Here is an 18,187-nt window from a genome sequence, read left to right as displayed (position 1 = left end):
AGCCACCAGCAGATCAACCAGAAATCAAATATATAGAACGCTACTGTAGGCTTCAAGAAGCTGTTTGTATTCTCCTATGGCTATTTTCTAGCCAAGTATCAAAGGAAGCACACTACTATGCCAGATGAGATGACACTGAGTTATTGCCTAATAGAAATCCAACCCCTACTGAATTTTCCCACTTCGGTCTTTGCTATGGATATGTGTGCCACTAAGAGCTAAACACAACGGTAGCAAGTCCCCCTGCTAATTCCTCACAAAATGGTAAAAGATGCAAATTAAAATAAAAAAAGTAGAACGTTATTGTAGCCCTAAGAAGGGCTGTTGGGTTCTTTGAGAATCACTCCTGCCTAACAGTAAGCTAATAGAACACCCTAACGCTTTCCCTGAGCAGCAGCAGCTCTCTCCCTAGCGGCATCCAGAGACAGAATGATCCGAGCAGCGCGGCCAGCGGCTAGTCTATCCCAGGGTCACCTGATCTGGCCAGCCAACCACTGCTATCGACGTGTAAGGGTACCACGTCATGCTGGGTGGAGTGCAGAGTCTCCTGGCTTGTGATTGGCTCTGTTTCTGGCCGCCAAAAAGCAAAACGGCGGGAGCTGCCATTTTCTCGAGCGGGCGAAGTATTCGTCCGAGTAACGAGCAGTTTCGAGTACCCTAATGCTCGACCGAGCATCAAGCTCGGACGAGCATGTTCGCTCATCTCTAATTATGAAGTCTGATGAACTGCAGACACACCAGGCCCTCTATGGGTGATGGCAGGGGAGTCTACAGCAATTAACACCAAACACTCAATAGCTGCAACTTTCTTATGATAAAACATCTCAAACATATTTTTAAGTCATAAAATTATATATATTTATAGATATTATAAATCTATATTTATATAAACTTATTGATATGAAGATACAGTACCAACTAAAACCAATGGTTTATAAGTCAATTCATAAAACAAAAATAATAGAAATGATCATAGATATAAAGCTACTGCTGTAAGGCTCTGTACACATTACTATCAATGCTTTAGTTCTTAAGGGCTGTTGCAAATAATATCTTTTTTCATATAAATACTTTGTAACATTGTCTCACATTGCTCCTGGGATACCTCTCAACATTTCAGACAATTTGGAAAGATTTGAATTTCAGACAGCAACTTCAGTGGCGGGGCCGGGCGTAGCACACATTCTGCTGGAGAGGCGGAGGGATGCTCCCCCCTTCCCTGTCCATATGAATAAGTGCCGCACAGCCGTACTCACAGCCGAAGATAGAGCATGCTTTATCTCTTTTACGGTGACAGCAAGGTACAGTGAGAACTTGTGTGTGCTGTGTACTGTGCAGTGCTAAAGGCATTCCTATGGTGGCCGTAAGCTAGCCGCGATATGTACTTCTATCATACGGCTGCCATATACAGTTGTGTGAAAGTGGCCTTAGTATGGTGAGCCACAACATTTTACTACCTGAAAATAGAGAAGTTTGACACAAAGTACCAAAGCAATGTAATAAAAAGTGGAAAGAACACTCATAAACTATATTTCTTTATAGTAGAACATTGTGCCTAGGTTTCATACGAAATGAACTCCAAGTGTTAACCACTGCAGAGTGACAATTTAAAGATTTCGCTGTGGGAAACTACCCTACCTAGTATGTGTATAGTGCTCTAACCTATGTTTCCACAGGCCCTTAATGTTTTGCAATACGATGTGACCTGAGTCTAAATATGTAGTACAGACAACAAAGAAATGCAGCTGATAATTCAGCGGAGCAGGTGTTTGTGATTAAGGAAGCAAATTGCTATATGTACCACACGATAATAAAAATCTTTATTCTTGTGTTTATTCACAGCTTAGCAATACAAAGATTAGTAACAGTCCAGGGTTTTGCATCACCAGGGTTTGTGCAGACACATGCAGCACCTCACAAGATTATAGAATACTTAGTGACGTTTCGGAGGCTCCCAAAGAAGCAGGTGGAGCCTCTGAAGCGTCGCTAAGTATGCTATAGTTTTGTGAGGTGCCACTTACGTCTGCAAATGGTGGAAGCAAACCATGGACTGTTACTGGTCAGTTAAGACTTTTTAATCTTTGTACAGGCGGTCTCCTACTTAAGAACACCTGACTTATAAATGACCCCTAGTTACAAACAGACCTCTGGATGTTGGTAATTTACTGTACTTTAGCCCTAGGCTACAATAAATAGCTATAACAGTTAAAGCTTTATTGTTAATCCTGGTTCTTTTGACAATACAACATTTTTAAGTCACCCAGGGACTGCCTGTATTGCTAAGCTGTGAATAAAGAGAAGATTTTTATTATCGTATCAGTAATACGTTGATATAGCCAACGGAGTCTAAATACGCCCTTCCAGACTTTATGGTTGAGCAGTCCACAGGACTAAATTGACTAAAGCAGTTTTCTTCTGCTTTAGTCAATGGTCAGACCACCCCTGGTCATGAGAATGTGACCACATTTAGATGTGTCTGTATTACAACTATGAATCCCAAACCAACCACAAGTTAAAATATAAAACAAATTTAAATTTAGAGTTTTTTTAAAACATTTTTGTATTTTTTGGTTACTTTTTAGTCCCCCTTGTCAAAGCTCTGTAGCCATTATTGTTGATTGTTGCTGTTACTAGTAGATGTCAGCAGTACCATACAACTATCATTGCCGAATATGATGATGTCTCAACGACTGTCATTTTCCCCTCACCGAACAACATATCTTTATACTGAGTGTTAAAAGTATTAGAATGACATTATAGTAAACATCATTCTACAAGCTACCATTTTTTTTTTTACTAAATTGATAATATTGAGCGGATAATCCAATATATTGAACAATATTGAAAATACTGTACTATGAAATATATTTTAACCTGTAGCTATTCTCTGTTAGAGAGGCATAGCCTAGCCTTAGTAAGTGGCAGTAACATAAATTTCTAAAGCTTAAGCTATTGCACGATCAGAGCCCTAAACATTATAATGCAGTTGTGTATGTAGAAGATGTCAAAACCTGTAAAGTTAAAACATCTGCCAAGAATAACTCATGCAGCAACCATAGTGTATTATAGGAGTCATGAATATGCAATCAGAAAACAATTTCAGGGGCTGATCACCATCCCTGTCAATTATAGTTGACACTTGCAGTGATGCCGTCTTGACATTCTGAAAGTGATTATATCCTGCTGTGATGTGGTGCTGATATTACGCCTCAGTTGTTTACAAATAGAACAATATCTACTGCATTTACAATATGAGGGGCATTTTAGGCGATGAAAATATTCCTATGATTCATTACCCCATTCTATGCAGCCAGGCATGCTGAAAACTGCATAAACCAGAGATGACGGTCAATTTAACAACACACATATAATATGTACTTCCCATTATGGTTTGAAGGTACACCAATTACAAAACTATAAAATACATTGTTCATGCCTTAGTGTCATCTCCATATTTAGAAATTGGGAGTGTTGGCAATTACTTTAAAAATATGCAACATCCTAGAATACACATAATGATGTTCATGCTCTCTCATCTCAGAACAGGAGAGGGGTAAGGGGGAGGCAGGCAAAGTAACTCCTTATAGTTTCAAAGAAAAGGTTGGCTTTAAATAGCAACAAATTTGCAGTTGTAGAGATTTAAGTTCACATAAATTATTGTAGCCCTAAATATAGACCTCTCAGGATTTCCTATTTTGAAGTTTAGGCATAGCATCTTCACTGCTTATATTCTTATGAATATTTATATCATATATATATATATAGCTTTTTAAACATCACACTTCAAGGATACCCACAGTTGACTTTTTAACCAGGCACTGTATACAGTAGTAGCCTGAGATAAGAAAAAAGTACATCTGCCACAATGCAACAGCAATAGATTGCTTTGACCACATTAGCAGGTAAGCTTATTATTCCAGTTGATTAATCCAAAGTTATTGGTCTATTAATGACTGTGGAACATTTATCATAGCCAGCACTTCATGTACATGGCATATGATAGTGGCAAGCAGAAATGTCCTGTGCAAGCCCACTCCAGTGGCTGCACCCCTCCATGCCCTATCCAAGCACACATGACATGGAGGTTGTGTAGTCTCAAGAATAATCAAACTTTCTTACAGTATGCGTAGAAGCAATGATAAATCTCGTCCTATATGTGTATGTTAAAAATAGCTGAATTCATCTTCTGTATCCATCTCTGTTTTTGTGTGTTTGACCTGTCAGCTAGGTCTGGAAGGCTAAGGGTGAGATAGTTTGTGTGTTTGCATTGATCCCATGGCAAGTGATTGGCTGCTCAAGATCTGAATGTATGATACTTGTCTTACCCTCCAAACTACTGGTCTGCCTATTGTACATTGCAATAATATTTTTGTAGAAGGTTCTCAGATACCTGTCTACAGCAGATAAACCGTCCTGATAAGGGTGAACCCACTATCAGGAACCTGGTAACAGACCCTGAGAGACCCTGCAAGTTGAGAGGGAAAATTTACTTTGTCTGGCAGCTGCTGGATGGTGGAACGGATGGGTAAGATGAAGTTAGAGGCAGACCAGTGGTCACAAAGGAAACAGAAGGACAACCAACAGATATAGACAAACAAGCAGAGTTAGACAGAAAAAAAGATGGGTCAAGGAAGATGGAAGTGAAGCAAAGAATCAAATTACAAGAGAGGGGTAGAGTAAATGTAGCAGAAGTCAGATATACAGAATATATATATATAGTAGTGCCAGCAAGGTGTAATGGAACTAGACAGGTATATAAAGGAGTACATCGACGCCACCTGGATTAGCCATCCATCATTCTAGTAACCCTTGCTGGACAGGGCTGGGCTGTAGAGGAGCTAGATGTAGTTCCATCTGTCCCAAAACAGCAACCTAGCCACAGTTCACACAAAAAAAACTCTAAGGAGAATAAATATCTCCCAAGCCACCTTCTATTGACAGAAGAAAATTCTGGCATGAGTGTTACAAAGTAAGGTTGAAAGAAATATAATCTTTTAGACTTTATGCTATGTACTAAGTATAGAATATTAGAAAAGAATCATGCATTGAATCCAGTTAAAGAAGGCATGGTGCATTTACATGGCACTGATAATGAATGGTGTAACTATAAGAGAACTTTTGCAATTTGTTTGAATTCGGACATCAGATATGTCACTGTGTTCTTCTTTTTTTTCCAACAATTTCCATTATAACCTATCATTTATCATGCTTTTTGAACCTTTGCTGTATTGCTCCCCTTCATATACTCTGCATGGGAAAGCCACATATAATTTAATTGATTTCTGTTATGTTATTGATGATAAAAAGAACATTTTTCCAATAAAAATCTATATGAAAATAAAATATGATAACTTGAAAAATGTAACTCAATTTATGTTTCTAGAAATGTACTGTATAAACCTGAATGACACTGTGAAAATGATTATCAGTTTTTCTCAAATCTTATTTCATTTTATCTTTCAGATCCTTCAAGGTGTTGGTGGCCAATCCATTTATATGCTTGAATAAACCTATTCCACGTGATTTATTAGAGTAGTATTCCCATGTTATAGCACTTGAATATGTCATATCAACCTCTAACTTCCAGAGCAGAGAAGATTAAGTCACTTTTCTCCCTGTATAGCAGAACTTTCTCATATCACTGTGTGGTTCCATCCAAGTCTTGCAGCTTTATCCTTTTTCAGTTAAATTAAATGGGTTGTCCACTTTACCTCATGTTTTTTATCATAGTATATAAGACCGGAAAAGACACAGGTCCATCAAGTCCAAACTCTAAGAATTAAATGAATGTTTTATCCCCATAACCCGTGATATTTTTTCTCTCCAGAAAGGCATCCAGGCCTCTCTTGAACATGTACATAGAGTCCGCCATAACAACCTCCTGCGGCAGAGAGTTCCATAGTCTCACTGCTCTTACAGTAAAGAACCTTTGTCAATGTTGATGGTAGAACCGTCTCTCCTCTAGGCGTAGAGGATGCCCTCTTGTCCTGGTCACAGGCCTAAGTATAAAAAGATCTTTGGCGAGATCCTCGTACTGTCCTTTCAGGTATTTGTACATTGTAATGAGGTCTCCTTTTAGTTGTCTTTTTTGTAAACTGAATGATCCCAAATTTTGTAATCTGTCATTGTATTCTAGTCCCCCCATTCCCCTAATAATCTTGGTTGCTCTGAGAATCAATTCCTCTCTTGATGCATTCCATGATTTGATTTGCTTTAGCAGCAGCTGCCTGGCAGCCGCCTGGCTCTGGTCGCTAAAATTAAGTTTACAATCCACCAATACCACCAAGTCCTTTTCAGCTCCAGTTTTACCAAGTAATTGACAGTTTAGAACCTAATTATACTTTTTGTTTCCATGGCCCAAGTTCAGAACTTTACATTTATCTACATTAAACTTCATCAACCATTTCTCTGCCCACTCCTCAAGCTTACACAAATCACTCTGTAATGCTAAACTATCGACCTCAGTATTTATTACTTTACACAGCTTACAGTATCATCTGTGAATATTGAAACTTGACTGTGTAAACCCACTACAAGGTCATTAATAAAAATATTAAAAAGAAGTGGCCCCAATATTGACCGCTGTGGCACTCCCCTGGTAACTATTACACCAAAAAACAGATATTCCACTACACTTTGGTCATATGGAGGTTAAAAAATAAATTTTATTGTAAATGCATCATAAAATATACCATTTTACAATTAGACATCTGCTAGGGGACAATATCCCTGGCTAGAAACGGCATGGGTTAAAGTAAAAATGAGTGCCATATATCTTTCAAGTGAAAAGACATTCATAAGATACTGTATAGACATGAGAGGATCCAGACAAATGTACATCAAGTTACACTTTTATGGGTACTGAAATCAATGCCCACAAATACCTGGGATATGCTACAAATTGTTAATTAGTATACGTGTCCTTAACCATGGACAGAACCACACGCCGACCCCGACGTACGTTTCAGCCATCAAGGCAGATGAAGGCTTGACAGCTGAAACGTACGTCGGGGTCGGCGTGTGGTTCTGTCCATGGGTAAGGACACGTATACTAAGTCTTCTTAACATACATGCATAGTAAAAGAGGTGGACATAGATGTAAAAAAAAAAAAGTCCTGTAGATCGCCTACGCGTTTTGGATAAACACTATATCCTTACTCATGGCTAAACAAAGCGCAATGAATTACAGCTTATATCTCACTCATTGGTGGTCACTCCCACGGAGCCAACCAATCAGCTCCAGTGTGTACAATGACCAATAAGACATGGAACAAAATATATTGCATTGCAAACAACTTTAAAAGAAAAACTGAAAACTAGTAATAGCATACAAACAGTAAGTGTACTATATCACCTGATCGAGAAGCAGACAAATTATAATTGGCAGATAACATCAAGTCTCTTTTTTAACCCCTTCGGGACCCATGTCTCCAAACAAAAGATCCAATAAGTTTCCCGATTGTACATCTTCTTCTTGCGATCACCTCCACGGGGAGGGTTAAATAATCTCTCTATACCCATGCAAGAAAAAGATTTACAATCACCCCCATGTACAGAACAAAATTGTCTTGAGGACATAGATAAATTCACAGAATTCATATTCTTTGCATCTGACAGGTGTCTTCTGATGCGTGTTTTTTTTTGCACCACTAGTACAACCGACATATTGAACATTACAGCTGGTACATGTAATTAAATACACCACATATGTAGTATTGCAATTAATGTATCCTCGAATGCTAAATTGTTGCTTTGTGCATGAGAACTGAAAATAATACGACGGTATCGCATGATTGCAACACATACATTTTTTGTGACCACATTTAAAAAATCCTTTTGTGGACAACCACGTCGGTTCCTTAATGTTACATGATGACAAAAATAACCTAGAGTTACCTAGAGTTGGTGCTTTTCTGGAAACAAATCGAATATTGCTACCAAGAAACTTTGAAATGGAGTCATCTGTATACAACAATGGTAAGCATTTTTTAATGATATGTACAATATCACGATATTGGTTGCTGTAAGACGTGGAGAAGGTGACAGGGGCATCTAAATCGCATCTTTTATTACTTTTGGTTTTTCTACTATCAGCCTGTAGCAAATCAGTTCTAGGGATATTGTCAACTATATTGGAAGCTCTATGAAGCATTCAAGGGGGATAATTTCTTTGTCGTAAATCCTTGTATACTATATGTACAATCTTCTGAAACTCAGGGGGATTAGTACAGTTACGTTTTAATCTGATAAGCTCACCAAGTGGAATAACAAATGTTTAACAAACGGTTTAATTTGAACCAGATCCCCCCCCCCCCCTGACAAATACCTGACAAAATTGTCGGCTTCAACCTTAGTCCCCTCCCATATCAAGAGCAGGTCATCAATATAAGGACCATACCACTTGAGAGAGGAACGGGTTGTGGGGAGAGAACAAAAACTTCTCCTCCCAAACAGCCATGTAAATATTGGCCATGGAGGGCGAACATTTACCCCCAATGTCCGAACCACACTGAAAAAAATTACCATCAAAAGAAAAATAATTTAACCTTATATATGTCAAATGCCTTTGAAAAGTCCAGATATACAACTTCCACAGCATCCCCCAGGTCCAGTCTGGAACTTACTTCCTCGTAGAAGCCAATCAGATTAGTCTGATAGGACCGATCTCTCATAAACCCATGCTGCTACAGTGAGATACTCCAGGATAGCATCTCTAACAAACACCTAAAATATTTTCCCCACCACAGAAGTTATACTCACAGGTCTGTAGTTTTCAAGATCACTTTTTGATCCTTTTTTGTATACTGGTACCACATTTGCTATGCGCTAGTCCTGTGGAACATATCCAGTCTTCAAATCTTCAAATATTAAAAATAATGGTCTGTCTATCATGGTACATAGTTCATGTAGAACTCGGGGATGTATGCCATCTGGCCCTGGTGATTTATCTATCTTAGTGGTTGTGAGGCGGCACCGTACCTCTTCCTGTGTTAAACTGTTGACAATCCAAAGAGAATTTACATTATTCCTCATAGTGTCTTCCACCAGGGGATTTTACTGGGTAAAGACAGTCGGGAAGGTGACATTCAGTAGATTGGCCCTTTCCTCATCTCCTTCCACCATGACCCCCATGTTATTTCTAAGGGGACCCACACTCTTCGTTTTTCGTTTCTTATCATTTATATACTTGAAAAATAATTTGGGATTATTTTTGCTCTCCCTGGCAATATTTCTCTCAGTCTCTATTTTTGCTGCCTTTATCTGCTTTTTACAGGATTTATTTTTCTCTCTATAATCCTCTATAATGTGTGTGTAAGTATGGGGGACAGGTTGTTAGGTAACTTATCAACAAACATCTATTATAAGGTTTGCACTGTTCTCTTGAAATGTAAAGGAAACCGAGCTGGCTGGGCAATATTAAATACAGATCACATGACCCTCATTTTATGCAAGAAAGGCAGCTGATGAGTTAAGACACATTTCTGAACCACAAGGCTTTACTTCAGGTGCATTTAATAGATGTATATTGGTAAGTACACATACATTACAAAACCTGAGGTAAAGTAGCCAGCCCATTTCAATCTTCTTTTAGAAATCCTACATATTGAGACCAACTTCAACCCCCAATGTTAAGGAAATATTAACATATATTTTGAGGAAACTCTTGTTTGGTGTAAAATTGTATACACACAAACAACAAAAAACATTGACACAAAGCCCTAAGAAGGAGATACAGACAGCTTCTAAGAAGTGAGGATGTATTTCCAAAGCTTTCTCCTAATGAAGTCCAAATTAAATATTTTTTGCTCTTATCTGAAAGCCTGATGAAGCAAAAGCTGGACAATTTGTTGAATGATCATCACTTTTGGCTACAGGACTTCTGTTATGTGAATAGTACTGTAAACAATTTGGCTATAATAAAAAAGTCATAATTAAATAGTCAATAAATAAATATATTAATATACTACAATTCAGACATATCAGACATGCTAACATGAATGCTATAATTTGAAACTGTGTTGAGTTAATAAAACTCAACACTGTGGGGCGCATTTACTAAAAACAGGGCAAACTGCATTGTAGCCACAACAAATAAAACCTATTGAGGAACAGTGGACAATAAAGAGATTTCTTTGATAATACTATACCATTAGCTACTGTATATGATAATAAATAGAAACACCACGTATGATAGAGTTGTATAATATCAATCTAAGTCTTAGGCAGGGCACATGATCAACAGGAACTATTAAAATTGAGGTCTCATTGGGTGTCATTTACCTTAGAATTTTCTCTTTTTCCCTTATTTTTGTGATTTTTTTGACACATTTGATGTATTTGCACCTAAATTTGCAACTTTTCCACTCACTTGGCAAAGTGAGCCATGTAACAATTTTGCAGTGTTGCCCCTGATATATCTTTAAAATCCAAATGTGAATGTATGGAAAAGTCGCAAATATTTTATGCAAACCATGGTCAAAAAGTCTCAAATAAATTCCAGTCCTGACCAGATGAAAAATGTAAATGTTGAAAAAATGTAGATGCAAAAAATAGGGAATTTTCAAAAAAGTTTGAGACTTTTGTCTAAAAAAAACAGACGCAAAAACACCATAGACTCAGCTGCATCATATATAACATCATAACCTATAATATAAATCTAACAAGTCCAAAATCCAGAAAAAAATTAGAAAAGACATGCACAAATGTCACAACTAAAAATAAATGACCCCCCATTGACTCAGATATCTATAGGATACCTTCACAAAATATAGTCTGAGAAATCATCAGATTTAAAGGAAAATTTCTCGATTTTTCGAAATTCAATATTTTCTATTTTTCTATTTTTATGATGACATGTTTTTTTATGCGTACTCTTATTTTGTGAAAGTTTAGGTTTAAAATTTTTATAAAAAACGCTAAATCATGTTTTTAAGTGACCTGTTCAGCTTTTAGAGTACTAAATAATAGTAAAAGCCCATAAATTAATCCATATTAGAAACTATACCAATTCATGCATGAAAAAACACTTTTAATTCTTCAATTTTTTCACGGGGGCTAAAACAAAATCAGGTACATTTTTGAAATTTCAAATTTGGAAAAATGTATTTTTCCAAAAATATACACATTCTCAAAAAAAAAAATTTGATATCCAATATGCCAATACCTCATATGTGGTGGATAAAAATAATATGTTATTTAAATTCTATGGATCACTACGATATCTCATTTATATAGTTTTTAATATATTTTTACAATTTTACAGAAGAAAATACTAATATAGAGAAAATATCATTTGTTTTAGTATTACCATCTTTTCAGAGGCATACGTTTATTTTTCGGGTTGACAGAGCTGGTCAAATGCTTATTTTTTGTGTAAAGAGTTGGTACTATTTTCACACACATAACATTTTTTGATCATTTTTAGGTAAAGGGATTTGATGAAAAATGTACATTTTTGGCAGGTTTTTCAGGTTTCTGATTTATTGTACAGATTGTTACAGATTGTATCATTTTATGTTTATTTATTTATGTACGTTATAAAATGTGTATGGTGGTGATTAGGGGAGTTTAAGTTTATTTCATTATGGTGTGTATGGTGTATGATTGTATGAATGTGTATGGTGGTGATTAGGGGAGTTTAACTTTATTTCATTATTTATTTTTATAAATAAGAACTTTAATGTTTTAAAACTTTTCTTTGTACAATCCTCTGATCTCTTGTTCAAGCTCTTATTCTGGTAACACTTGCTCAGTAGGTTACGGCCGGGGCGTGCCTGGTGGGCTGGGCAGGAAGAGACTTTGGACCCGTGGCTGCCATTGGAGGATGGGACCCCCCCCCCCCCCGTTAATCAGCACGGGGTGGTCCAATCAACATTGTAAGCTCCTTACCCGCTGCATGCTTGACTATAACGTGTAAGGGGGTAACACCCTTATCAAAAGTAGTGCAAACTGCACTTTTACCTGTGGAGTGTGCAGAGTGTGTCAGATTAATCAAAATTGACGCACAGTCTTCATTTATATAGTAAAATCTGCACTGTTTGGGAAGTGTTTAATGTAGAGTGTGCGACACAATTCTGTCGAGTTGCAATAATAAATGTGGCACACAGTCCGCATCAGCAATGGAACCCCTTTTAGGTGCAGAATTTTGTGACACGCCGGACATAGTGCAGCCACGACACAATATTGGCGCAAACGCCTTAATAAATGTGGCCCTTTGATTTTGTTTACTTGGGCTGTAGCTGGAAATTTCTATTTCTACTGCTTTATTCCCAGGCCTCAGGGTTTATCCATGAACCAAGCGAAGAATCGGATGGTGAAGCGCTGAGGTAGTGTGATCTTTATTATTCCGTAATATTTTTAGCAAAGAAAACCAGTAACCTAAAAAACTGAATAGTAAAAAAATTTGGCGACCTACATAATAGTGAAATACTTTAAGTGTGCCATTATTAGGTTGTTTTCAAGCACAGAATTGTATTTGGGGAATATAAATTAATAATTCAACAAATTAGAACAGTTTTTATGCTTTTGCACTCTTGCAATATAATTGCTGCAGTCATGTTCCACTACTTTGAAATTGTTTTCACTCTGCAAATGAATTGGAAGTTACTTCACTTGTTTTTATAGTATTTACATTTCACTGTCTTAATTTTACATAGTGAAAATATGCAGAATAACATAAATAATTCAGAAGTAATTAGAATTAGGTGGCCAGTTACTGAAGGAGTTTCTGAGCTATTTTTATTCTTAAAAGGGCAGCTAATTCTACCATTGGCAAATTTAGCATTCCCATGCTAGAAGCGCATAACTGTGCAATTAACTTTTGACAATGCATAGGAATTTAGCTTGTTAAGTAAAGATTATATGCTGTATCTCTAAAGTAAAAGAAAGTAGGCCTGCTGTACATTAATTAATTCAACCAAAAAGTAATTTATTTGATAGAAGGTTGAAGATAAGGTAGAAGTTACTTCTACAAAGATTATGTGACATATCATGAACAGCTTCCCAGCTGCAGTCAGTTCAATTAAATGGAATTGTCACATCATATTTACTGGCCACATGCAGAAGAGTCTAACAATATATATTTTATTCCTTTGGTGTAGGCCTTTTAGACATTATGTACATTGATTTTGTATTGGCTGTGTCAGAGGCATAGCTAGGGGTTCAGCACGGGATTGGGGGGGGGGGCTCAAAACCCATCTGAGTGGGCCCCAACTGAGGTATACCTACATTACTACCGTACAGTGATAAATAAATCTCCCAAATCTTATTATGTATTTATTATGTATAAAATATAAAGTACTGTACTTAAAAATACTAAAATGAATAATGCCCCTGTGTGCTGCCCCCATAAACATAGTGCTTCTTTCTCTTGCCTATAAATAAATTATTGTCTCCTAATGCCCCTAATGTAAATAACTAGCCCTTATATCATTGATGGTGAACCTTTTAGAGGTTTTGGTGCCCAAACTACAAACAAATTCCACTTACCATATTTATTAAAAAAGTGCCAACACAACAATTTTAGCAACGACACAGCTTTCAATCGTATCAGCATCCTTAGGACACAAATACAGTAGAAAGTAGGAAAAGAAATTCTGATTATTGTAGATTCCATCCAGAATCCTCAGGAAGAATCTTGGGGCATGGAGTCTGAACTCCAGCCATAATCCAGCCCTATCAAGATCTACTAGGTCCTCCAGCAATCCCAAACAGTCTAGTATGTGTCGCATAGCTTTGACTTGGTGCGTAATGAGCTGTCTGGGACTGCAGGAAGAGGCCTTCTGATGAAATGTGTCCTTGGGTGATGGCATGGATGCCCATAGAGAGGGCTCTGAGTGCCACCTCTGGCACCCGTGCCATAGTATCGCACCCGCTACCTTATATAGTGACCTCATATATATATATTATAATATTATGTTGCCCACTTGTATAAAGCCACATATTGTACTGTACTGCATATACTGTACACCGTGTTATATTATAAAAATACTGCCCATATACAATAATCAATATAAAATGTAGGGGCACCTTAGCTACACTTCGGATCTATTCTCTCCTGTTATAGAGGCAAAAAACATTTTTTTTTATGAAATTTTTTTTATTACAAAATAATGTACAAAGTCACCCTTTTGATGTAGATTTGTTGGTTTGTTTTCAGTCTAGATAAGAAACCCCATTGTCCTCTTTTCTCCTTTTTGTGTTTTCTTTGTACTTTTGATACTAAATGGAATTCCTTCTGTTTCGATCAGCTCCCTGATGCTACGTTCACATGCAGCGTTTGAATGGCGTTTTGAAACGCAATTCAAAAGCTGTGGGTCTTGCCCTAATGCATTCCACTGATAAACACAGTAGGGCACATTTACTTATGAAGTCACTAGAGTGCACTGAAAGTGCATTGTCCGTCTATTATGAAGCACGGGGCGATTCACTAAGATTGTGCACCAGAAATCATGAATGTGTCGCTTCTCCGCAATGCTCTGACAGAGTTCACTATCATTTTTAACAAAGGGCGTGCAACACAATTCGAAAGTTAAATACAGTGTTCAGTCCGAATCAGTCGGACTGTCCAACAGCACGCCCCCTAATTTGTGCTGTATGGAAGCCAACGCAGCTGTGCCAGAAAAGGGTCACATGCGCCACAATCGCAGCGCACACACTTCTTAAATACCTGTGCAAGTTGTTTTAGCCATGAAGAGCATGAACAGTCCGACTAAAGTGCGGAGCAAAGCCCTTAGTAAATGTGCCCCAATGTATATTAATAGAAGGGCAATTTGCACAAATGGTGCACTCATTTTGACGGGCATGCACCACAATTATGTCGGACTTCCGTATGGTACACACTGTTCACCGGAACACCCCTTCTGTCGGCACATGTTGTTTCGTGACTGAAGTAGTACAGCCACAACACAAAACTCTTGCAGGAATAGAAATGGAATAGGGTTGCACTTTCTATTTAGTTTTCTTTATTTAGTGCTTGTTGTGGCAGTTTTCTAAATCTTTATAAATCTAGGCCTGTGTATTTTGCATGGCCCATCTGCAATTGGGTAAAGCCTCATAGCCTCTGAGGCTTGCATTTCAAAATGAAATTTAGACCTGAGGGCAGTGACATACGTGGCATTCTCATTTCATATACACTGCACCTGGAAACTCAATGCAGAGGCTGCAGATGCAATCAGGAGGTCAATCAACACTGTTTGCATCACGTTTACTAACCGCAATGTGAACATAGTGTTAACTGATAATGGTGATAATAGTGCATGGGTTAGTAATGCATGGGTTAAATCCAGACAGCCTGTCATGGCAACCACCCTCCAAGTGCCGATAGTCAACAAGATCTTTTTGAAGCCACCGGAGGCTTTGCTGGCGGCGATGTGCAGGTTAACACCAGCAATCGGTGCTAGCGATATTCAGCAAAGACTTACCGGCTATGGAGAGGGCTCAGCCGTGAGCCCTCTCCATGCACCCGCACCTGTGATGTGCCATTACATTACGGGTCGTGAAAGGGTTAAAGGACATCTATCACCAGATCAAAGGTTGTAAACCAAACATACAAGGATGAAGGATCTTCTTAGGATTCAAAGATCACTGTTTTTTCACCCATATAGGTCCCCAATGAGAACCGGCGCATGGCGTGTATAATAAAATGTTTTTATTTACAACATCTATATAAAAACAATAAAATGGTGGGTGATGAGACGTGTTTTGAATCCGGACTGGATTCTTCCTCAGTCGTGGATACACAAGCCTAAGAAGATCCTTGCCTTTTCACTCAGCAATTTGTCTGAGACAACCTCCTATAGGCAGCGGAGCATGCCCACCATATGTGACCTGATATGAGGTGTGCCATTTGCACAACTCAATGAGGTGAGCGTAACCATACTTTTATTTTCTCTCAACCAATCAACCCGAGATAACCTGCACATCGAGCGCCCCTGGCTCTCTTCCTTCTCTAAACCAAACATACAGACATACTTGTGTGTGACTCATCTGGCAGGATCTGCTGTTCTTTTAGCTTCTTATGCCCTTGTATTTAAGAAAAAGAGTCTTTAAACATTATGCAAATTAGATGAGTCTGAGGGGCTCCAGGCACCATTAAATCCTGTCTGAGGGGGGTACACACCAGCACTTCATTGTGCTTGGTTTACAATTCTTGATCTGGTGATAGATATCCTTTCGATCACTGTTCTTATTAATTATTTTTCTAAATAAATTTGAGTTTTTATATCCCTGACACGCTGACTTGAATGCACGCTGCTCTGATTAGCCTCCGCAGCAAGCCTGATTGCCAGGAATTTGGAGACGTGGTTGCACGTATGTTTTTATATTTTCCAACAAAAAACTAACAAAAAACTGTAATGAAGTAACCAAACTGTAGCCCAAAACGTAAAAGAAAAATTAATCCATATGTACAGTGGGTACGGAAAGAATTCAGACCCCTTTAAATTTTTGCAGCCAATTTGTAAGATCAAAAAAGTTCTTCTTTTGCTCATTAATGTACACTCTACACCCCATTTTGACAGAAAATGTAGATATTTTTTCTAATTGATTAGAGAAAAACTGAAATATCACATTAAACCTTAAAGAAGTGTCCATATAAATAAAAGTTGGCAGTGAAGGAGACCCAAAGTTGAACTGATGTACTTGTTTTATTACTGTTGCTACACAGCAGTTGCCTTTCTTAGGAAACATTCTGTCATCGATAAATACGTTGAACATTATGAGTGGCATGTTTTCGAATGCACTTCTTCCTTTTTTCTGTTGCACCCAGACTATTACATTACAACCATTACATATAAATTTCTTATGTCACCTGCATTGCTACTCATGTAAAACCCTTTTAGCTCAACCTTTTTAAACATTTCCAGGCAGAGAGGAAAGTCAGACAGTGAACACAAAAATAAGTGCTAGAAATGGAGACTTTCACAGCTTCTCGTCTTCAAAGCTCATACTGACAAAGAATGATGAGGTTCCATGTTGAACATATGAAAGAAGAGCAAATTGCCAAGTAAAAAGAAAAAAAAGAGTGTACACTAAAGTGAACTTGTATCTTGTCTGACAGCTTGACGCTGAGATGTAGCCCAATGAGCAGAAGGAGTGCATATTACCAAGCTCAAAGAGACATCATCCAGGCAAAAAAACAACAACAAAGGAGGAGAAAAAGAAGCAATTTCGCTACAAGCTTCATAATGACCACATATTTTCAGCCACAGCAGGTTTCTGCTTGTTCCCTGCAGGAACATGACAAATGAGGGCTGTTTAATATTTTGCTTGAACAGTTTTTCCTTTCAGAAAACTATTTGCAATGCGATAATGAGAGGAGCAGATCAGCAAAGAGCAGCATTTTGTAAGGCTGACTACCTTTCTAGGACATATCATCTGATACATATTTTGTTTATCCAAAGTGAATTCAGCGGTTAAAATGATTAATTGAGCTTATTTTATGTTAGCCGTACCAGCTTTGCTAAAGAGGCAACAGATTTTTTTCCCTTATTGTATATCATCTGTACAATTTATATAGAATATCCCAGCCATTTCAGATGACCCAGCTAATTTTAGTAAGCTATTCAACTGAAATGATGCTAGACTTGCAAAGTATTAGGAATAAAGATTGGAAAAAAAAGAAAAAAACTGATATAATTTATAATTCTAGTATATATTGCAATATCTTTTCATAACCACATGTGAACTAAAAAAAGATGTATCACATGCAAGTCTTGCTTTTTGTATGCTCCACTGTGTGTAATCTTTTGTTTTAGAGAAACAGAGTTATATACTGTCATACTGTGTTTACAAAATATTTTGGCGCACGCGATCGGATTGTGGCACATCGGCGCTGGCATGCACGCGATGGAAATAGGGGGGGTGTGGCCGAACGAAAACCCGACGGATTTGGGAAAACCGACGCATTTTTTAAAAAAAAGTCACGGAGCTTGCACTTACCTCCACTAGGAATAGGCCGGTGAACTTGAGTGCGTTCCGATGCTCTTCAGCGCAGCAGCGCCACCTGGTGGACGTCGGAGGAACTGCCTTAATGAATCCCGTCCGGACCCGAATCCACCGCAGAGAACGCGCCACTGGATCACGAATGGACAGGGTAAGTAAATCTGCCCCAATGTATTCTGGTTTCTTCTTCTTTATGGTGTATTCACATTGGCGTGTTTTTTCACTGAACCCATTTTGGCCTATG

General features: G+C 37.9%; 1 long non-coding RNA gene across 1 annotated transcript in view; it reads left to right on the top strand.

Moving 5' to 3' along the window:
• LOC140086374 (uncharacterized) overlaps positions 1–5,869 on the top strand; it is a 45,873-nt gene extending 40,004 nt beyond the window's left edge. The window contains exon 4 of the long non-coding RNA XR_011849962.1: positions 5,464–5,869. This is a non-coding gene — a long non-coding RNA (uncharacterized lncRNA). The remainder of the gene's footprint in view (positions 1–5,463) is intronic.
• The last annotated feature ends 12,318 nt before the right edge of the window (positions 5,870–18,187 follow it).

The sequence above is a fragment of the Engystomops pustulosus genome, chromosome 1 (genome assembly GCF_040894005.1).
Source record: "Engystomops pustulosus chromosome 1, aEngPut4.maternal, whole genome shotgun sequence".
NCBI classification, from domain to species: domain Eukaryota; kingdom Metazoa; phylum Chordata; class Amphibia; order Anura; family Leptodactylidae; genus Engystomops; species Engystomops pustulosus.
Note: the sequence above shows the minus strand (reverse complement) of the source record. Positions and strands in the feature narration are given on the sequence as shown.